Genomic DNA, 24,946 nt, shown 5'->3' on the forward strand with positions numbered 1-24,946 from the left:
TAATATACAGGGGAAGAATGATATAATATATGGAAAAAGTAAAACAGACGCAACTTCGGAAGCAACAAAAACATCAGTGAGTACTGTTAGGTGCATTATTAACGAAGCTAAAGGCTCTGGCTTGCTCATCGTGCTTGGGACTCCGGGTAAGAAAAGATCAGGGAAGAAGAAAGTTACCGGAATGGATAGTTTCGTTCAATCTGTAATAAAAAGATGTAATCATAATAACTACATAACAAGCAGCGAAACTCCGTACCGTAGAAAGGCTTCGAAAATTTTAAAGAAGGTATACATTTTAATGGCTCGGAATGAAGTTTACGACGAATTATGAAAGAGCTAGGCTTCAGATGGAAAAAGAAAACAGAAAATAATCGGAAGCTGGTAATTGAAAAAAGTAACATTCGATTACTACGAATCGAATATCTTCAAAAAATAATTAATTATAGACAAAAAAGAAGATCGAACCGACCGAGTTGTAAACTACACCGATGAGCCCTATGTCGACTTATCACGATGATGGCGACTCGGGTGATGAAAACAGTGATGATGATAATGGTCAAGATTATGATAACGAAAAAAAAATTACAAATACCAGCTTCGCTTCAACTGAACGAAGACCTGGCAACAGCTCTAGTTTTGACTTAATAGAAGGAATATCTATTTTACCCCAAGATTAAATTATTACAATTATTAACCTATATTTTTTGTTGATGTTCTAATAAATATATAAATAAATACATATGTTGATTTTAATAATTTAATTGCATTATGACGCAGAGTAAATAATGTTTTTGCACGTGAGTGTACCATGCGCAAACTTACCCCCACTACGTCAACAAATGCTCAAGAAGTTTGCCGGCTATTATACGGGAAAGATTTTAATTAATATTATTTTTTTCATTAAACTAAAACAGCGGTTTTCTTTTAATTTATTTTAATATTATGTTAATTGGAAACGGGTTTTCGTTATGTAGACAAATAACACAGTCCGACTTATAAGCAGCAGTGGATTTATAATGACGATATGTTTACTTTATCTTGATTTAAGAAAGTGAAAACTTATTTTGCACCTTTTTGCTTTGTAAGCAGATGAAACAAAACAAAAACGGTACTAATTATGTATGTCGTTTAAAAACAAGAAAAACAAGCTTAAATAGCAAACAGAAATAACAATTTGTTTTTTCGCGCGCTTTGTATTTGAGACTTGTAATATTACATTGTTAATATTTTTTAAAATTATGCCTAAAAAATATATTAAATTAATAAATAAAACATTACACACACTACATAACATGTATTTGACGCACACACGCATGCATACTATTTATTTCTTGTCAAACTTTTGTTCTTGACGTCTGTGGTCAAATTGATAATAGATTAAATATTGTTTGTCTTTATTATTATTTTTCTATAGTGTAGTCTTGGCGAAATTTGTGATTATAGAAGTATAATAGTCTTTGAAAATAGAATCATAATAGTGTACAAACTTACAATTTCAATTCATTATAGTCGAATTTCGACTACTGCGGGACCACCGTAACTCTCAGACACAGCCCACTGAGTTTCTCGCCGGATCTTCTCAGTGGGTCGCGTTTCCGATCCGGTGGTAGATTCTGCGAAGCACGACTCTTGCTAGGGTTCGTGTTAGCATCGTCGTCAGGTTTGAGCCCCGTGAGCTCACCTACTAGTTAAGGTTCCGCTGGAATAGCCTCTGTAGGCTACCAGCAAAAAAAAAAAGCGGGACCACTAGTAGGTAATTATAGAAAGATAATTGTCCATACGGTGCGTTGAAAAATGACAAAGTTGCAAACAAGTCAAATCATGCAATGCAACAAAGGTTCTGAGATCATAAACTTCATAAATACAATACAAACAAAAACTAACATCGGTCTTCATTTATCAATAATACTAGTAATTAAGTCATCCGATTTTATAATAACTATTTTTGTTTTACAATTTAATATAAATGATTGATGAATTTGATATGAAATGATGATTACTGGTGGTAGGACCTCTTGGAAGTACGCACGGGTAGGTACCACCACCCCGCCTATTTCCGCCGTGAAGCAGTAATGCGTTTCGGTTCGAAGGGTGGGGTAGCCGTTGTAACTATACTGAGACCTTAGAACTTATATCTCGAGGTGGGTGGCGCATTTAGGTTGTAGATGTCTATGGGCTCCAGTGACCACTTAACATTAGGTGGGCTGTGAGCTGGTCCATCCAACTAAGCAACAATAAAAAAAATCATATAGCTTGGTTTTTTATCGTAGGTAATGCTTATTATAATGATTAGAAAAATCATGAAATAATAGCGTCATTATTACGATTATTAATAGCGAAAATGTCCATTTTCGACTTAATACAAAAGCGAAATTATAATTTCATTTTTACGAATATACACGTCATGTACATTCAACAAAATTTTAACAGCCCGTACCTTTGCGCTAATTCATCTGTCAGCATCGCATTAGATAAAATTCAAGTTTAATTCCTATGTTAAACGTATTCAAATGCAAGAACACGTGTTGTAGTTACGTCGTTTCGTTTCTGGTCGGGAACGTTTTCCGTACTTAGTACCGGCTGACACGGCGACTGCGGGGCACACAAATGCAATGCGTTCATCCACACTGACTAATAGTGACGGAGTTAGGTCGGCCTAGGGCCGTATCGATAGTTTTTATTATGTTTAAATATATTAGTGAGTATTAAGCACTACGATTTTAATATAACGGCATCACTGAATTTTTTTTCCCTTATTGATGCACAAAACAAATTACAACCTTAGAAATTATGTTTAAATATTTTATATAACAATCTGAATTGCAATTCAAAACAGGTGCATACAGAAAAATTATAACCATTTTAACAAATGCCTAAATGCCTTGTGTGTATATGTACATGTATATATGCTCACACACAGAGACACGACCGCACAAAAACACACTCGCACACATATGTAAGTTGCTACGTATCTATTTAAATTTCATCTAATGTATCATTAACTGGACAATATTAATTATTTGAGAATATGTTTATTTACAATATTTATAACTATTTAAATTTATTATTAACTATTAACCAGTTTTAATTGGAAACCGCTTGAAACTGCTTGATTCAATTAATCCCGTCATAGTTTATTTTTATCACATAAGAGGTTTATATTAAACACAACCCTTCCAAGACACTGGAGAGTAAGCAGTATTGAATTGTTGCTGTCCTAGCTGCGTTAAACTTTCGTCACCGATTAATTATTTTACTGTCTGATAACCGCCTGGACATATCTGAAATAGAATTATAAGTTTTGATACTTTAGCATCTTGCTTGTTACAAGTACACCGGGCGTCTAATGCTCTTCTACGTCATGACAACTTCAACAGACAGTTACAATAGGTTCTATCAAGTTAGGGGTTAAGTAGAAGTTAAATATCAAATTATCGCATACGTTAATATGGAATGCTAGTCATCGGAGAAGACCAGATTCACGTAACGATATGTTTTTTTTTATTGTTATGAATATTCTTTAGAAACACTCAGACAGCCTATTTTCATGATTAGCATTACCTGGCCTTGATGCTATCTAATAAACAGCTGTTCACAGCAAACTTTAATGGAATTGAACTTTTAAACAGTAAATAAACATGTTTACCTTAAACTGTAGATCAAATTTAGCAGTATCATATGAATACCTAAATACATGACTTTGCCGTCGTGACGAAAATAGTTCTTTTCAACTTTTTTGCATTTAATCTTATTTGAAACATAAATATTAATTTGTCAGCTTTGGATTAAAAACGTTAAAAGCCATCGACTGACCAAGCTGACATTAGATTAGCGGGTGGAATTAATTTTATGAGTCTAAAATAAACAGCGCTATTTTTTTAATATATATTTTTCATTTCTATACTTGTTTCTTGTCGAAATTAATTCAGATCTCATTCTTAGATTATTCGGAGATTTTCAACTTTCACTTACAACAAAATTTATCATAACGGATGTGGTCAATTTCCTTTACACTTGTATTTTTTTTATTATTTTTTTATTGCCCTTGTAGGCAGACGAGCATACGGCCCACCTGATGGTGAGTAGTTACCGTCGCCCATGGACTTCAGCAATGCCAAAGGCAGAGCCAAGCCGCTGCCTACCGCAAAAATTTGTCGTGAGAACTCAGAGACGGCATTACCTATTCGTCGTTCGTTCGTTGCACACGGGTGTTCCATAGACACGTTTCTCACCGGATCATACTGCTACTCTACTGCGGGCAGATTCTGTGAAACACCGCTTTTTCTGACTAGAGCTAGTGTTCACAAAATCTCTCAGGTTGAATCCGTGAGCTCACCTATCTGCTCGCGTGGAACTAGAGAACCCCTTTAGGCTATCAACGATTAGATAGGGAAAAAATCCGTGGGTGTTACGTTGCGGCACTTTCAATTATCCTTTTCCATTTGGACCACGTACTTACCAAAGGGCGCTACATTGACTAGAGACGCGTTTGTGAGAACTTATTTAATATAGGTCATATTGATCGTCAGTCCCAGATATCAAAAAGGGAAACGCGATAAGCATAAAACCAAAATCTCAACAAAGAAGAAAACTGATTTTGGACTACCTTAGACAATGTAGTCAATTAGTCAATGTCATATCTTCGACCGCTGAGTGAAAACTGGTTTATATAGAAATATTTGTAAACGATGAATTGGAATCAGAAAATATCAGAAACGCAATATATTATATATGATTTATCTTATTTATTTTATAAAGTGGCTATTGAGTAATTATTATGAAAAATAGATTTTATATTGGCGGTTTAATGAATTATGTTATTAAATGCTATCTATATGCTGCAAATAAAGTTAACAACGCCCAGTTGAATAAACTATATCACATCGCCGTCGGAACAATTAACGCTTTACGGCGTTTTACGATGAATTATGTCATCAATAACTCTTCTTTATTAACTGATAAGCGAACGCGAGATATTGTTGTACTTAAACAAAACTATCATTCTGAAGGAAAAGTGAATGGTAATAAAAAAAGAAGCTGTCTAATATATACACCGTCTTCGACATTGTTTGATTTAATTTAAAAGACAAATAAAGTCCACACTTGCTTTTGCTTCACTACATTTATTTTCTTTGTTTCTTTGTTTTATGTCCTTTGTACATTTAGATATATAGGAAGAACTAGCTGATAGGCGGTCACCTGGTGTACACTGACTATCGCAGCCCATAAAAATCTGTGAATGTCGCCGCCTGCTTTCACAAATAAGGTCGACGTTTCAATTGAATAATATAACGAATCGAACGAATATCACTCTTCTACTCAAATCTGATAACTGATTCGCGGCAGAAATATGGTGGTATCTATCGGTGCGAGCTCATATGCCAAGACACCAGTAAATGCCGGATGGCATTCGCATTATGCTAGTATCAGAGAGCGCTGCTTCCCAGTTTCCGGTGAATCACTTAGTCGCCTTTACAAACACGACAATAGAAAGAATGGTCCTATCGTTGACCTTTATCAAACGATCAAAAAGTCTCAGTAAATTCTCAGAATTTTAATAGGGCATTGTTTTACGTACTGACAAGGGCAGTGTGGGATGACCACCTACCAAATGGACCGAAGAGTTAGTGAAAATCGCTGGGTCATGCTGGATGCAGGTAGCAACGGACGGGCCGCACTGGAGGTCAATTGAAGAGGCCTATGTTCAGCAGTGGACAGCTATACTTATACTGAGATGATGGTGATGTTTTAAATTATTCCTTTTCATTCCATTCAATTACATCCCAATCGATTACAATTTTAGATACAGCAACTTCATTTCATTTCGCTCCATTCCATTCTTCATATTACAAAGTACGTATGTAACAAACATCGGCGCCGCCAACAATGGTGCCGTATATCATTAGGACCATTCACATCTTTCTCTGTGTTTCCGCGTTGTAATAGTTAATTTTATCGATAACATGTATCGATAAACGGTCAGTGCCTTTTAGTAAACGCCAACACGCACACAAGCGTACAGCCTAGCAGTCCGAGGCTCAACAGATCGGGTTATTTGCCGAGCAATCCGTAGAGCTCAGTGATAAGCATGGTGCGTCGCAGCAATATTAGGATCCATTGTTGGACGCAACTAAATTCGAATTAAAAAGGTTCTTTACGAGCGATATCATCGATTATTCTTTACGTCAATTAAAATCTAGAGTAGTATTATTCGATTGTAAGATAGCATGTTAGGCGTGTATCGAAATAAAGCGATATTTAGTTCTATCGAATTAAAACAGAGATAGTTTAGAGATGGTGCGACCAAACAAACACTTAACATTAATAAACTAGGATTTAGAAATTTCCCACACTTATAGAGAATATAGAGAAGCTGTGCAGAATGCAATTTTTTTTTTTTATGTATAAAGAATTAAATCATTAAAAAAACATGACACACACTAGCATGTATTTGACACACACATACATATGTTACTGTTTGTTTAAAGTCTGTGGTCAAATTGAGAAATGGTTAACATTGTTTGTCTTTAATATTATTAATTTGTAGTTTACTATAATTAAATCAGTTTAATAGTGCTTGACAATAGAACTATAGTCGAATTTCGACTATTGCAGGACCACTGTAATAATAATAATTTTTTTTTTTTTTTCATGATAAATTAAAATTAAGTTCAACGCGTCTGATTTCGTCCCGCCTTCTAGTTTTTGCCTCAAATTTAATCCTGTTCCCTAATAATACTTGCATTATAGTTTGGACGGAACTCATCTTGAAAATCCAATATGTGAATACGTAATTCCTTATACATTTATGCAGGTGCATACCCAGAAGGTCGTGATGTTATTTACATACATATGTGTAAGAAAATTATAGGGTTTTGTGTTTTTAATGATTACCGATCGCAAAATCGTATACTTTTATATCATCATTACATTATGTAAATTTTCCATCGTTGATAAAGACAGGAAATTGAACTCGACACACAAAGTCGGTCAGTTCAGAGGATCGGGCACGAGATGATTTGTGCCAAGGACTTTCAAGTTGGTTAGTTGCAACGAATTAGTTTTTTTTATTTTTTATTGCTTAGATGGGTGGACGAGCGCACAGCCCACCTGGTGTTAAGTGGTTACTGGAGCCCATTTTTATGGGCTGTCTGTAAAATTCTCAGCATCGAATTTTATCAGTGTCACTATTAAATTTACTCGGATTTAGTTAGTTAGGTAAATAAATAAATAACCACACAAACGTATTGTTTATTCCGGGAACCCGATTTAAGGAAAGAACATTTTGCTATATGATTTCTTCGAAACTTGAAAACAGTATCTTTTACGAAAGAGGAAAAATAATCTCACAGACTTTTTGCGTTCAGTAATATTGAGGGGTTATAAAAAGTGCAATAGCATTGTCTATGGTTGTTGATTTAAATTTAGAATACTAGTTTCTTAATACTCAAGTTGGTCACGACTTGAATGAACCCAGCTTGAACTGCGAGAGAAGCTCGTCGCAATTAAGTACCTATTCGAAAACAATAAAATAGTTTCTTCAATGTCGTTTTATTGAAAAAACACGTATGGCATTTATCTATACTAATATTATAAATAGGAAACTTTTGTTTGTTTGTTTGTATTGAAAAGGCTCCGAAACTACTGAACCGATTTGAAAAATTATTTCACTGTTTGGAAGCTACACTATTCCCGAGTGATATAGGCTATAATCTTTTTTGAAAAAAATTAGGGATCCTTACTGAAACTCCAATAATGTAACCCAAGGTGTAAAATAATTACCTAAAATATTCTTTACATCGCGTGCCCTGCGAAAACTATCGATGATAAAATAAAATAATGTACTACGACTTTGTAGAACACATTATTATTTATAAAAAGTGTCACGACAGCATATGTCTAGCTATTATAGTTGTGCCGCAATAAGTGTTCTTTTATTTAAAAAAATAAAACAATATTATGTCAAATATCGTTGAAATTTTTGTTAAAGACCCGAGCGGAGTCGGAGCGTGCCACTTGTCTTTAATATTTTAGGTAGATGAAGAATTTGCATACAATATTAATTTTAGCTTTTTTAGTTTTGTTAGCGTTTAGAATTTTTAATTCGTTCGTCTGAAAACAAAAAAAAAACAAGATTGCTTTTGACTTGAAAAAATGTAGTTCCGTTATAACTTTTCGACTCACTATAAAACAATATATTATCTATATATATTAATACGTGAAGCAAAAACTTTGTATCCAGTTTTATGAAAATTGCGCGGACGGAGGAGTATGAAATTTTCAACACTTATAGAGAATATAGAGAAGAAGTGCACAATGCTAATATTTTTTTAAAATAATGCATATAAGATACATTTAATCAATAAAGAAAACATTACACACACTACATACCATATGACGCACACACGCATGCATACTATTTATTGTCAAACTTTTGTTCTTGACGTCTGTGGTCAAATTGAGAATAGATTAAATATTGTTTTTCTTTATTAATATTTTTTTATAGAGTAGCCTTGGCGAAATGTGTGATTATAGAAGTATAAAATACAATCATAGTAGTGTACAAACTTACAATTCCAATTAATTATAGTTCAATTTCGACTACTGCGGGACCTCTAGTTATTATTATTATTATGTAGTTTGAAAACTAAAAACGCTTAAATACCAAACGAATTAACAATTAATTTCGTCTTTTTCTATCCTATTGATTATTAGTCAGGATGTTAGAGCGAAGTTATAATATTATTGTATCCTTATCGGTCGTTGACCCGCGTGCAAATTTTCTAATTAATAGCATGTCTTGAAATGTATACATGGTGTTTAAAAAAAAAGTTTGTTCTTTTTTTTTTATTATAATATGTAAAATGTACTCAGAATTATTAAGACTTTTTCTAGATGTTTCTTTTTGTATCTCTATGAACACTTTTTTAAATGTATGTTTTATTTTTTATTTTTTTTATTGTTTAGACGGGTGGACGAGCTCACAACCCGCCCGGTGTTAAGTTGTTACTGGAGCTTATAGACATCTATAACGTAAATGCGCCACCCACCTTGAGATATAAGTTCTAAGGTCTCAAGTATAGTTACAACGGCTGCCACACCCTTCAATCCGAAACGCATTACTGCTTCACGGCAGAAATAGGCAGGGTGGTGGTACCCACCCACGCGGACTCACAAGAGGTCCTACCACCAGTAATTACGCAAATTATAATTTAACACCAGGTGGGCTGTGAGCTCGTCCACTCATCTAAGCAATAAAAAAAAAAGCCCCGGATCTCCCAAGATTGGTCCCGCGCTGCTTGCATCCAGCGGATCCCCGTCAATCTTAGTAAATCATTGGTCCACCTTTTAGAAGGACGTGGCGTGGGTAGGAAACGATAATACCATTATTAATAAAAAATAAAATAAAAAAAAATCATTAATTACCAATTCGTTAGTTACCAACAGCTGTCAGATAGCAAGCATATCGTTGTGCCGTTTTTTGAATTCGGTCAACAAAGAAAACACAAAAAAAACCGATAACCTAGATTCTGGGTTTAGGATACATGACATTTGACTCTATTCGTAATCAGCATGTAGTTTTGCAAAAAAATGGTGTACGAACGAACGAAATTTTCATTTTTTGAGAGAGTCCGTTAACTTATGACTTTGCTTCGGTTTATTTTTAATCGTAAGAAAGCTTTCAAAGTAAAAAGTTTCCCAATTTTTTTTAATTGGTAGCGCTATATTATTAAGTAGTACCCTGGAATTCAATATGAAATCAAAATATCTAGTCAAGTCGAAATCAAGTCGGCAGTTATGGTATATTTATAGGCAGCGGCTTGGCTCTGCCCCTGGCATTGCTGGCGTTCATGAACGACGGTGACCACTTTCCATCAGGTGGGCTGTATGCTCGTCTGCCTACAAAGGCAATAAAAAAAAATAAAAAAGTTGGAGGTGCTTTGAATATGTACAATAATATGGCCTTGAGCAGAGAGGGGTGACGGGACATCACGCAGGGGCCTCAAATATGGCTTCAAAAATTATACATACGACCATTCTGTCTAAAGCAGTGCTTCCCAACCTTTTTTGTGTCATGCCCCACTGTAACATTTCTAAAATTTTTATGCCATTATACATAAGTTTTAACATTAAAAAAATGATTTGTTCACTTAAGAAACACAAATGATAGGTTTTAGGAAGAAATCACTATGAAATTGTTATCAAAACAGAGTAAGTAATATTTCAAAACATATAATAAAAAATTGAAATTCAAATTAATTTTCATACAGATTGTCTATATTAATTTAGTGCGATTGCCCCCCTTAATTATCAAATTGCCCCTTTGTGGGGCGTGGGCTCTACGTTGGGAAACACCGTTCTAGAGTGTCGCGACTATAAAGAAAGAAAAAGCTACATTTTCTTTCGCATTCCCCGTTCACAATTCGTGATTCGGAATCTGAAAGCATTCTTCTTTATTTAAAACTAGCTTTTGCCCACGACTTCGTCCGCGTGGAATAGTTCACAAATAAATATGCAAAATTAAATGTATATTTTTCAATATTTGTGAGAGATTTTCTTAATATTTGTTTCCGTAAGAACCTTGTACAGAGTATTAGAAAACTACAAAAAAATAATAAGCCAAATCGGTCAAGCCGTTTTCATGTTATGTCGTGACAACGGAAAACGGGTTTCATTTTTATATATATAGATTCGACGGGTTCTAAACATAACAAAAGCAAATAATTATCGACGTTATTGCGTAGTTGTAATACGTGCTATTTCCGCGTACTCATATCGAATAACATTATTCGATTAATTCATTATCGATACGAGACGGGACGCGGGCAAAGGTCGTTATTGTTTAATGATTTATATCGACAGACACGTGGTGTCGCATCACTATTGCGCGTTCAGTTTCTGTCGCGGAATTAGTAATCAGATGATTAAATTGTTTTATCTTTTTTGTTTATCTGCTGCATTTGTGCAAACTTGTGTTACTAGAGACGGCTTTTTGGCGGAGCGAAGTTGGGTGAATTGTTTCATTTTGTTAATTTAATGTTTCTTCAGGTTTAAACGAGTAATAATAATGGCTTATAACATAAAAGCGATTGGAAAAAGAAAGCCATGGACAAAGTGGTTTGGAAGAAGCTGGAGGAGGCCTTTACCCGAGAAGGGGTTCCGATCAATAATATACATGAAAGTAATGATAGGAAGTAAAGGAAAATGAAAGAAATTTCACCCTTGTATATATTAAGTCGCATGTACTAATTTGTATTAAGTTGAAACATAATTTTTAATTAAGAAAATGCAAGATATAAAAAAAATATAATAATAAAATTTTTAGAAAGAATAATAAAATCTCTATGCCTCGACAATGTTGCCATTATACAGTAATACTAACAAAATTTAAATCTTGCTGTTTTTTCTCACGAAACACCGATTGCATAAAACGAGGACACGGCAGTTCTCATGGACAGTCTTTTAACAATTTTAACTTCTTAATTTGAAGACAACCGCTTTTTTATTTTATTTGTGGGCTTTGTTAAGTTTTTTTTTATTGTTTAGATGGGTGGACGAGCTCACAGCCCACCTGGTGTTAGATGGTTACTGGAGCCCATGGACATCTACAACGTAAATACGCCACCCACCTTGAGATACAAGTTCTAAGATCTCAGTATAGTTACAACGGCTGCCCAACCCTTCAAACCGAAACGCGTTACTGCTTCACGGCAGAAATAGGCAGGGCTGTGGTACCTACCCGCGCGGACTCACAAGAGGTCCTACCACCAGTAATCCAGTAATGCACCAGCAACTGCATATATTGAGGATTAGAATTTAAAAGAGATTTTTGCACAAATTAAAATACGCTCGTTTCGTCTTAAGAACCGTACAGTCTGTATAATATTTTTTAGTAGAGTTGATGAAATCATTGAAATTCGACCATCATCTTGGTTACTGAATAAAAAGCTTTTGATCAAGACGAACAATTTCAAAAGAGAAACATACTTTTATTGCCAACATAAAAAAAAAACTGCCATGTTGCTTTTTCAAGGCTATTGTGCTGTCTAGATAATCAATGTTAAAAAATTACATTGTAAAAGCCATAGAGTACACGCAATTAACTTTATGAACCATTCTAATCTATGTAACGATTTCATAAAAAAAAAACATTTAAACTTTAACACAGGTAACACTTCGTTCCAAAAAAAAAAACAACCCTACCGCCGGTCTACCGAGCAATTTTACTGGTTCTGGTTCTGGCTGAAAAATATTCCCTTTGTCGATTCCTCTCAACTATAATTAAATTTATGAAACCCTACTTGCCCAAAATCACCGTCTCCCTATCGCGCATTGATGGTACTATCATCATCATAATAGGTTGCTATTGGCAGAGCAGTCGTGGTCATGTGGAATTCTTGCTCATTAAAGCCTTGACAGATGTTTTCCACAGTTTGCGAACCGAGGCCCTATAACTACATATGCGATGGTACTATATTAACAAAAACAAAAAAAAAATGTAAAGTCAAATTTTGAATGTCAAACTGTTTTTTTTTTATCGGCCGGCCGGTGTCGTGGCATTGATTTTTGCGCGCAACATAAAGCCGCTTATTCACACACGTACAATGTATGTCTAGGTCATTCATACGCTAACTTAGTTTACGAGATACTAATGAGAAACACAAGCGCATTAAATAATATACAACGACAGCGGTGATAAATATAGATATTCGCTTCGTCGTTTGAGATCAGGGCAAGTTTGTAGTTCCTTAAAGATTGCAGGTGTAAAAAAAAAACAAAATACATAGTTCTCCACAAGTTCCACAGAAAAGTGATTATTGAATTATCAGAAGAATTTATGTTTCTTTTTCTTCTTCCTAACGTTTTTCTGGTCTAGTGCCAGGATCCGCTATCCTACTTAAGCCCCTCCGCTTTGCCCGGGCTTTGGAATCCTTCTGGGTGAGGTTATTTTCCTCGATATCCGCCTATACCACATCCAACTGTATACTGGGCCAATCGTAGAGGTTGTGGAAGAGAGTTTTGAATCAGAAGAAATTACGATTAGATCTAAAAAAAAAAATCATTCGCAACTGCAAGGTTATTTAATAACAATATAATGTTTTCATAATATAAGTTAATAACCTCATTTACATCTTCAGTGACGTTGAAAAGCGCTTCTTCGTATAGACTACAAAATTGAATAAAAATAAAAAAAAACGAATCATAAACTTAGAATAATAAATGTGTACCGGTTTTTTCGATAATTTCGTATTATTTATTATAAACATGAGCTTTGCGAGTGAGAGGCGTTGAGTCATCGCATTTGTATCTAGTTTATAAGCGTTTCTTGTGACTCACGCGGTCTTAGAACGGGCTGGTTTCAAAATACACGCCATTATGAAATTTCAGACTATAAAGCTTTCCTGTTTAGGGGCTAAAACGTTATTAAAGAACATCTGTGCAATAAAGCTTACTATAATTATCTAGAAGATTGCACAAAGTGGGAATGAGTTCCTCGCTCCGGGCATTTCAATATTGTAGTAATTATTACGTTATACTCATTGTAAAAAATTCATATTTAAAAAAAATCTAATATAAAAAAAAATCTAATATATAAAAAAAAGACATGCCTGCTGAGTTTCTTGCCAGTTCTTCTCAGGACGGAGGCTAGTTCTTGTGAATTGGCGGTAGTTCTTTTGACGTTCAACAAGTATGTACTTTCATTTATGTTGAATAAAAAAAAATTTTTTATTTGATTTGATTTGATTTGATTACTATTTCATTTAAATAACATCTAAAAAAGGTATTAATTATTTTTTTGTTTTGTTTAAGTTGTTTTGGCGCTTTGTGTAACGTAAAATAGTCTCATTATAGCTCGAATCTGGTTCAGTAAAGACACGTTATTCTCTGAAAACACGAAATGGAAACTCATTCCATAGTGCCAAGAGCCTTACGGATCCATCAGATCCAATAACTCTTGCATTAGATACCTTCAGCTCTAATACTAGGAGCAGGCTTATGGATCCCGCTAACTGTACTCGCCGAACTCGACAAGTTCTCAGTGGGTCGCGATTCCGATCCGGTAGTAGATTCATTCGCGAAGCAATTGCTCTTGAGTTGTTAGGTCTGCTTCGGAGGCGCTCGGGCAGTTGTTAGCAAATGCCACCCCTCCTGGCTGAGCCTTTGCCCGCCCACCTGTCCTGGTGAAGCTGAAAAGGCCTCCGGGCCACAAGTAATCTTTCAATCATAAAAAAAGAAGATCGCTTGCCACGAGCATTCCTTGAAATTTTCAAAGATCTTTACAAGATTTTATTCATTTAATACAATAGAATTCAGAAAACATTGACTATACAATAACATTTAAAACGTCTAACCAGTGAACAATGGAAGGCGGGGAACTCTTTCACTTTTAACCTCAAACCGAAGCCATTTTAGCGCGAAACGACGCCATCTTGTTTCCTTTTGTCATTTTACAAAACGACCATCTTTGATCGCGATCATAACAGTGACTTTAATCATTAAAATATCTCAGTGATTCAAGTCAACACTGTAAATACAATGGTATTTATTCATGGTTAATAACTTGTTATTATTCTTACGAGTCATTAAATTTTCTTTCAACGCAATTAAACTTGACGATTTAAGCCTCGTTTGAAGAAAGGCATAAATTTTAATTTTATGTATTTTTCTACTAATTAAAAAAATTACTAATATTTATTAACAATTCTATGAAGAGTAATTTTGGGATACTTATAGTTACTGTAGTGTGTTGCACGGTCGTGGGTACCTCCTCTTCCCGACAACAAACCAGACACCAGAGACCAGAGACAACCAGACAACAGACCAGTGAGCCTAGTGCGAGTTTTTTAACGTTTTCGATAGCGTAAGTTATCTCAAAATTGGTTGCAGTTGGAACAGCGTCCCTAGCGGCAAACGTCGCCTACGTTCCAACTCCACACAATTTTGAGTTAACTTTTACGCTATCGAGAACGTTAAAAAACTCGCACTAAGCCCACAGGTATTTACAATGTATTTTCGATTTAAAATGTTATAAATATTAAGTTTAAACTATGTGGCCCTTAACGATAAAATTAAAACGTTAACATTTCTTTAAGCTCATAGACCGTTAGACGAGCGAATGGCCCAACTATACAGTAATGAGATATGAGGTCGCAGTCTCAATTGTATAATATATTGTACAATATAATAATACCTCTACATGATAGGCCATCGTGATGGTCCACTATGCTGGGCCAGCGTGTGGCGGGCGTGGTGGTCAGGATGGCACTTTATCCCTACCTATTCGCTGGTAGTCTAAGGTAGGTGAGCTCACGGGCTCAATCTGAGAGAATTTGCTAACACTAGCCCTAGCAAGAGCAAGGTTTCGCAGAATTTACCACCGGATCGGGATTGCGACCCACTGAGAAGTTCCGGCGAGAAACTCAGTGGGGATGTCTATGGGGATGGCTTTAACGCGTGCGATCGTCGAGGGATGGCGTTGGTTTCGGTTTTTTGGCGGCACATCCAAGGCAGTGGGGCCAGTCATGGCGGTACGCATCTACACGTTGCCCATTCTCCAATTCGTTATCGAACGCGGTTAAGTGTGGACGTTCGTGTTTTGTTTATTTATTTTACAAAGGAGAATGACCAAAAGTCGTCTAGCAAAGTTGCATGTTGCAGAATCAAAATAACATCCAAATAGTTTTCTCATTTTTACAATCAATTTCACTACAGAAATGTTTTGTACAGGACCGGAATAATGATTTTAAGATTAATAGTAAATCAACAATTGTTCGCATAATTTCCGTATTAAAGTCATGGCATGACGGTTCGTTCTCTCTATTTAGTTTTTTTTTTTTTGTCCTTATAGGCAGACGAGCATACGGCCCACCTGATGGTGAGTGGTTACCGTCGCCCATGGACTTCAGCAATGCCAGGGGCAGAGCCAAGCCGCTGCCTACCGCTTAATACTCTCCACAAGCCTCGTTTGAAGAAGGACATGTCATAGCGCTCGGGAAACACCGTGGAGCTCATTCCATAGCCGGATGGTACGTGGCAAAAAAGACCTCTGGAAACGCACTGTGGATGACAGCAGTGGCTCCAGGTAGTATGGATGAACTCTACTCCGGTGGCGGGCGGTGCGATGGTAAAAACGAGATGCCGGTATCATCTCGAACAATTCCTCAGAGCACTCCCCATGGAACATACGGTACAAAATACAGAGGGAACCGAAGTCCCTCCGCAGACCCAGAGGTTCCAAAAGAGATTCGAGAGTTCCAGATAAGTCATGCATGAGTTTTTAGACTCAATCATCACAAAAATGATATCAAAATCTTGTACAGTTAAATAACTAGGTATATCTACTTCCCGAAGTACATTCCATGACATTTATGACGAAGGCTTACCTGAAAAAAAAGATAAAATATACATGAAAATTTCATCAATAATATTTATTAATTATCATTTGAATTCAAAAACGATATTTATTTCATATTTCTACGCAATTTGCAATTATACACCTTTTTAGATAACGGCCATACTGTTCCAATTAGAAAATGAAAAAGTTTTTTTTTTAGAAACAGATCTATTAGTAAATAATAAACATTGTTGTTTGAGAGTTTATCTTATAGCTTAAGGGTGAGGGCAGATTTTCGCTTGACCCTTCGAGCCTTGATGATTTTTATGTCTATATACATACAATGTTATATTTAATAAAAAAATGGCTAATTTTTTTCTTTTTTATTCCGTGAGCCCACAGCCGTCGTCTACTGTTGGACATAGGCCTCCCCCAAGCCTCGCTACAACAATCGGTCCTGGGCTGATCACATCCAGTAGATTCCCGCCACCTTCCACAGATTGTCTGTCGGTCCGCCTCGTTCGAGACCCACTCACACTACGATTTTCGTTACGCGGTGGCCACTCGAGAACTTTCAATAAAAAAAAAAACACGTGTGGCACTCGGGGACTGCCGCGGTAAAGTTATTGCATAGCATTATTTATCAACTCATGCAATTATAATAAGACATTAATAATTTTAATATTAAAACAATAATAAAATAAGACCACGCTATATTTACAAACATTAACAAAAGCAAAACATTAACTGTCCCCTTCACACTCATAAGCTAGACCGCGCGAGAGAGAGATGGGCAGACTTTTCATGCTTATTCACAAACACTACACAAGCCCAATGTGTGAATGTGTTGAATGCGCTACATGGTAGGCGGAGTGGGAGTGTTATGTTTTATTTTCGTTACGGAATTTCTTGATTCGGTCGCCGCGCTCAAAGCCCCCGATAAAAGCTATGCAATAGCTTAAAAAGGATATTCGATTATAATAATTCGGTTTTCGACAATTAAATCAACACAGAGACAACCGCTAGTTTAAATAAGGAATGCAAGCATTCGTTTTTATGTGGGTTTAACAGCCGCTTGACAGAACAATGGCGACGTAAACTAGATTCGTAACAAACATGCCTGTGCGAGTGTTACACGTATGCGTCGCTTACATAACTGTCAATCAGAAAATATGGCCGACTGTCAGAGTGAGGATCGCTTGGCTTTGTTACGGATGCAATTATTATGCCTATGTCTGCCGCACGCGATGCAGTCACGCGTCCCATTTTGAAGAGTTCTATCAGCATACAGAGGCTTAAGAGATCACATTCATATTCCTTCGCCCCACCTAGTGGGATAAGGTAGAGAAAAAGAAGACATTCATATTCCTTTCTCACTCTCTATTTTCACTTTGATATGTAAGAGTTCGTTATATATCAAACAGAGTGAAATTAGAGAGCTATTGATGTTAGGTTTTTGATTTTATTTTTACTCAGTCAGTGGTGCAGGAGGCCCTGACTGATGCCGAGGGTCGTGGGTTCGATTACCGCATCGGGCAAACATTGTGTGACGAACAGGTTTGTTTGCTCTTTGTCTGGCTGTGTACTATCTATGTATATACAGAATTATGTATCTATGTATGTTTATCAATCTCCGGTACCCATAAGGGACGCCCAAATTGAGGCTGGATGACCGTGCGTGATTTGTTCCCAGTTATTATTATTATTTATCTATTGAATATCTTATGAAATTGAAATATAAAATCGATTATTCGTGTACGTCGAGTCGTTCCCTTCCGCGTTCAATCAAACGACACGTAACGGACAAACATAATGGTGTATTGAGTTAATTCATTACAATTTGGCCTCGTTTGCGAAGCAGATTCTCTTTGGATGCTCTCGAGCAGTTGTTAGCAAATCCCAAATTAGCGTCAGTTAGAAAATTCTCTGAGATGAAGCTCGTGAGCTCACATACCCATCCGGGATTAGCTGGGATAGCCCCCTAGGCCACCAGCGTAGAGGTAGGGGAAAAACTACAATACCTTCCACACATACAGGAAATCGAATTCATAAAATTTAGTTCAGCAATTAATAACTAATAGTTCCGTATCGTTCTGATTACACGATGTTATTGCGGAAATCGTGAATACGAGAAAACATTGTACCAGTCTCTGGATCGACTTACGTCGCATGACTACGGCTGTGTATTAAGACCACGCACATTTCGCAACATTATTCAAACGTGAGTTAGAATCACGAAGGCCGCGTTGTGGGCTTCTGGAAGAGGATCGAACGCAATTAGCAATTTCATTGTCGTTTTTAAGTCCAAGTGTCTAATCCTTCCCGAAATAGAAACAAATCCAGATAGGTCCAGATATCTCGAGCTAGGTGTTTAAATAAGACAAGTGTGTTCACGCCAACAATACGGTCGTTCATTTCAACTATCTCAAGGAGAGTAAGGAAGGCTGTATTAAAGTGTCCATCTAAAAGCGACTAATTAGGGTAGCGTAACCTAACAAGATGTGTAATCTCAAAGATGACGCTAAATATTAGTTTTTTTTAAGCTCCTCACCCTTCACTCCGTCTAAAACTGTTATATTCATAGCACTTGCTGCATTGAAGCTGTTTTCGGCGGGTTTTGAGCAGTAATTTTGTTACTTACAGCTGGACACTTTACAAGTTGTCTCACTTTTTGATTATATCTACTGTCCACATAGTAGGAGACAGATTATCCTAAGCCTAAACACTAATAAAAATACAAACTGTACCAGAAGAGCAATGCAATTCACTTGAACTATTATAAATAAATAAATATTTACTAACAATTACGCCACGGTAACTGGTCCCGTGATAAGTTCGTAAAGAACTTGTGTTACAGGTACCAGATAACGGAAATAAATGTAAGATTTTTATTATACACATACATATATTTAATATACATCCATAACCCTGGAAAAGACATTTATGTTTATCATACAAATATCTTCCCTTGGCGGGATTCGAACCCGCGACCCCCTTGTGTAGTGACCACGTCACTTACCACTACACCAGACGGCCGTTTCATTATTTTATTTGATACAATACGTGTCAGTTATTTGCTGTAAACTATTAAAGAATTTGCGTAACGCCAATGCTACAAACACAATAGCATTGAAATGTTAATTAGAACGAAAATAAGTAACCAGCGTGTACCACATTGCATAACTCGTGTATTCATTCACGTACGGATTATTCATGCACGCTAAAAACATCAGGATTGAATAAAAAACAGTATTTAGTTTCTCTGGTTGTGCACTTCTAGTGTTACTAGTGTTCCCGCAGTAGTCGAAATTCGACTATAATTAATTGGAATTGTAAGTTTGTACACTATTATGATTGTATTTTATACTTTTATATTCAAAAATTTCGCCAAGACCACACTATAAAAAATATTAATAAAGACAAACAATATTTAATCTATTCTCAATTTGACAACAGACGTCAAGAACAAAAGTTTGACAATAAATAGTATGCATGCGTGTGTGCGTCAAATACATGGTATGTAGTGTGTGTAATGTTTTCTTTATTGATTTAATGTATCTTTTATGCATTATTTTAAAAAAATATTAACATTGTGCACTTCTTCTCTATATTCTCTATAAGTGTGTAAAATTTCATACTCCTCCGTCCGCGCAATTTTCGTAAAAAGGGATACAAATTTTTGCTTCACGTATTAATAAAAATAGATAGATAAATAGCGGTAACAGAGGCCTTTTAAGATCGAACTTAAAGTCACTAGAATGTGCTGCTCCTTCACCGCCAATTCTGCCGTCGTGATGACGATCACACATAAGGCAAAATAGCTTTGGAACTTGCGTGAATTTTGCTGGAATAATCAATACCGTCTTTGCCATAAGGGCACACGGGGCCCGTGCCCAGGGCCCCCATTCTCAGGGGGCCCCTAAGGACCGACAATTTCTCTCACACATTTATTAGATTTCCGTTATCGTGATCGTAACCAAAAAACCAGCAGCATTCTAATATCATTAATGACATATTATATCATACTGTATTTGATTACCTATAATAAATGGTCATACTCAGTAAAAAAATGTTATTATAATTCGCTTTTTTTACTTTCCAAAAGGGCCTCAAATTCGTGTGTGCCCAAGGGCCTCAGCCTAATTTAAGACGTCCCTGGGAATAATACGCCTAAAGGAAAGCAGGAGTTGCGCTAGGCGTTTTAACAAATAAATGGTTTGTACTTATATCAAGACTCGCAATTAAATTGATTGAATGATTTGTTAACAACAAATAATGTCTTAAATGGTTATAAGATACGTCAGTTGAAACCAATAAAGTCTACGTAATATCATATTGACGTCATCGTTAAAAAAAAAATTACGTGCGTATATATATTGACGATTTCTCATAGTCTGCAATCTGCCTAGTTTGAATATACAGGGTATTACGTAAGAAGACTTATTGGCCTATGTGTGCACCTTTCCAACAAGAGCCAAGCCCAAGAGCCCAATATTCAATTACTATACCTTCATAGATTTAAGAAATCAATCGAATAACGTTTGTAACATCTAAGGCATAATTATTATCGCGTTAACGACTCTCTGATAGATGGCATTGCGTGGGAACGAGGCTGCCATAGCGTTTTATTACTGATTTTGTAATGTGATTCCTGTTTTTTAGTTTAAAATTATTTGTTACTCTTTTTAAATAAAGACGCTATTTACTTTGACACTCAATAATTACGTTATATTTGCCAATAAATTGATTATTTTTCATTTTTCAGATTGTCACTAACATAAATGTATTTATTCTATTATAAATATCTATCTATGCGAATTCCTGGAGTAAAAGTTTATTTTAATTTTGATATCAGAGTCTTTAGCTTTCAAGTACTTTATGCAATTATCAATGTTATTGTATATTGTATGGAGTCTTTGTCTTTTTTGACAGTCTCTACATCTGGCTATGAATTTAAATCAATTAATTTAATAAACCTTACCTAGAATTACCATGGATAGTAGGTATACAAAAGATTCATTTAAAACTAAAAAATATAGATATTTAGGGCATGTTTTTTTGTTCTATTTTTGGTAAATAGTTGATTCAAAATTTACGCTCGCAGGTCGAGGGCTCATAAAAAAAAACTAAAAACTACACATTCCTGCTAATGCTAATTTTGAACAAAAAAAAACATTGTAAATATTACTCAAGTAGGATGATGAACGTGTAGGACAACTCTAACAACTAACAGATAACCCACTGAGTTTCTCGCCGGATCTTCTTATAGATCGTCATTCCGATCCGGTGGTAGATTCCGCACCGCTCTTACTAGGGCTAGCGTTAGCAAACTCGCTCAGGTTGAGCCCATGAGCTCGACTACCCGTACGGGCATAGCTGAACTAGTTCCTTATCCGCTAGCCAACAAGTATTAAAAAAACCCAGAACTAACAGAAACGAATCACGAGTAATGAGGGTATTGTAAGTCCACGCGATTATTTCTGCTTCGGAGCTTGAGACAGGTGTATAATAAATATGTCATTTCGACATCAATACTTGACATCGTGTTGTTTCCCGAGCGCCGTGCAGCGTTCTTCTTCAAGCGAGGTCTGCGGGAATTCTTAGCGATATATAGGGATTTGGCTGTTCTCCTAGCATTGCTGCATGAGCCCGGTAACATCTCAACATTAAGTGGGCCGCATGATCGTATCTACAAATGCAATAAAAGAAAATCATTAAGTCTGTCTTTGTAGTCTCATAAAAAAAAATCTGCAAGAGAACGCGTATGACCTTCAAGACTTAGTGCACACGATGCAATTAAAACAAAAATAAATTTTATCAACAAGATCTCGTGATAAGGGTTGTCACACGCGGTTCGTCTGTATGAATAAAACTTGGTGGGAAACTTGTACGAGTATTAAGCAAAAGCTTCATTACTGACAACAATTGTTCGTAATCTTTATAATATGTAGTTTATAAAACCGAAAATAGAAAACCGAATTGACGATTTTATTCATTTCATCTTTTTTTATCCTATTAAAGTCGGTCAAAATAATATATTCAAAGATTCCGTTACATCCAAACATAATATTTTTTGTCTCTTTCGAATCTTTGACGTCAAGCACTGGATAGAGTGAAATAAAATGTTGGTTAACTATGTATAGTACTATAACTGATGGTTTCCGAGCTGTTGTGTTCGTAAAATGGATGCGACGCCCACTGAAATATATCACGGTACCGTCAACCCTGACATAATTAAGCAGCGGGACCATTTATGACAATTCGCGTGACAGAATGAAAAGTCCAACCATTATCGAGTTGTGCCTCAGACAGAGCCCACCGAAGTTTCTTCACCGAATCTTTTCAGTATGCCGTGTTTCCTATCCGGTGGTAGATTCTGCGAAGCACTGCTCTTGGTAGGGCTGGTGTTAGAAAATTCGTTTGATTAGACCCCTTTGAACTCACCTACTCGCTCGGTGAATCTAGTATGACCCCTCGAAGTCATTAGAATAGGTAGGAAAAAAAATCCCAAGTTTCCAACGCTTATTACACTGCATTTCAAGAATAAAGTGTAGTATCATTCATAACAATTCTCAGCCTGTTGACAACCCTACTACACACAATTAAGGCCAAAGCTATATAACCTAACTTAGCCTAAAAACGTAAAATATCAGATTTAAAATTAATTCATCTTAATGCAATTAATTCTGGTCTGAAAGAGTTCAGTTGGAAATAAAGCTTCAAGGTCGAGTCGGAGACGGTACTTACTCATTATTGACCGGCTTAGGGTTGAAGATATGCTTGATATGGTTGGTATGTTGATGTTCCAATGAAATACGTATAACTACTTGTATGCATATTTACGGATATATGTATATATGTTTATGTGTATGTATATGTATGTGTGTATATGTATGTGTGTATATGTATGTGTGTATATGTATGTGTGTATGTATATGTATATATTTCACTGGATTGATACACAGCGCGTAATTCGTTTCCAAATGATTCTTGTCCACCTGATGGTTGGAATTCGTTGGTCTGGAAGAGATCGCTCTTAGCGATAAGACCGCCAATTGTACTTTTTTTTGTATTTAATGTATCGCATTGTTTGTTTATTTTCTGGTGTATAATAAAGAATACTGTCTCTCTTTCTCTTTTTCTCTCTACGATTCATGAAATAAGAAAATCTTCCAAATGCAATAAGCTAAATTTTTAAGTTTTCAGTGAGTTTCCAAAGATCTCTTTACCGCGTACCATCCGACTTTAGAATGAACGGTGTTTCCTGAGCGCTATGACATGTCCTTCTTCAAACGACTTCTGAAAGGTCCCTCAGCGGTAGGAAGCAATTTGGCTGTGACCCTGGGCATTGTAGACGTCCACGAGCAATAGCAAGTACATACCACCAGGTGTAGCGTGCGCTCGTCTGCCTACTAACTGGTGGTGGACGTCTTGTGAGTCCGCACGACTAGGTACCGCCACCCCGCCTATTTCTGCCGTGAAGCAGTAATGCGTTGAAGGGTGAAAATGCCGTTGTACTGTTAAAACTGAGTCGAGATGGGTTGATTTACGTTGTACATGTCTATGGGCTCCGGTAACCACGTAACACCAGGTGGGCTGTGAGCTCGTCCACCCATCTAAGCAATTTTAGTAGTATGTTTGAGAAACGCGACCCGTTAAAATACTTTTATTTCACGCGCTGACAAACTTGAGAGCCACTGTACTAAAAAAATCATGTGACATTTTCCACAATACCTGATACCATATCGTATGTTGAACTGTTAAAACAATCATTAACTAAGAACATTATGTGCACAGCATCCAGTCTAATGCATGTTTGTTCAACTAACAAATATTAATGTTAAATTTAGTCGGCGTGATAAGACACAGAATGTTCGCGATGACTTCATTAGTACAATACGTGAGGTCAGTTGCGGGCGTATTATGTACCTTCCAGTTTATCCTGGTCTCTTATTGTTTAAGCCTTTGATTGCGATGTAGGTCACCGGTGCGCTACGTGGCGCTCTGAAGTTATATCTTTTTATTACCTATTCTAGTAACTTAGAGGGGTTATTCTAGATTTAGAACGAATAAGTAAGTGAGCTCACGGGGCTCAAATCTGACGACGTTGATAACACTAGCCCTAACAAGAGCAGTGCTTCGCAGAATCTACTACCGGATCGGAAACGCGACCCACTGAGAAAATCCGGTGAGAAACTCTGGCCTACCCTATTATTATTATTATTATTGTATTCCATTTTCGAGCCGATGAATTGCCAATGCTATATACGCCATTGTTGTCACATGCATCAGGCCATAAATTAAATAGTTTAAATTTATTTTCAATGTTAGATGTTTGTGATGTGGCAGTACTTATTTAAATAAATAAATAAATAAATACCCTACAATCCGACACGCATTACTGCTTCAGGGCAGAAATAAGGACCAGTGCGGACTCGACACGCATTACTGCTTCAGCACCATAATAAGCACCTGTGAGGACTCAAAAGTCTCCCTTCCGCCAGTGGGTGGAATATTTAAAATAAAGGGCCTTCTGTAATGGATTGTATTTCCTTTACCTAACCTCAATATCATAATACCTCGGATTTTTTTCTAGATGAACCGATTTTG

General features: G+C 36.3%; 1 protein-coding gene and 1 long non-coding RNA gene across 3 annotated transcripts in view; one reads left to right on the forward strand and one right to left on the reverse strand.

Annotated features, from left to right (window-relative positions):
- Window positions 1–24,946, reverse strand: part of ced-6 (PTB domain-containing adapter protein ced-6) — a 68,691-nt gene that overhangs the window by 20,831 nt on the left and 22,914 nt on the right. The window lies entirely within an intron of this gene.
- Window positions 22–24,946, forward strand: part of LOC149503418 (uncharacterized) — a 28,968-nt gene continuing 4,043 nt past the window's right edge. Inside the window, exon 1 of the long non-coding RNA XR_016324778.1 lies at window positions 22–787. This is a non-coding gene — a long non-coding RNA (uncharacterized LOC149503418). The remainder of the gene's footprint in view (window positions 788–24,946) is intronic.

This window comes from Bombyx mandarina, chromosome 02, assembly GCF_030267445.1.
Source record: "Bombyx mandarina strain Sakado chromosome 02, ASM3026744v2".
In the NCBI taxonomy this organism is placed as follows: domain Eukaryota; kingdom Metazoa; phylum Arthropoda; class Insecta; order Lepidoptera; family Bombycidae; genus Bombyx; species Bombyx mandarina.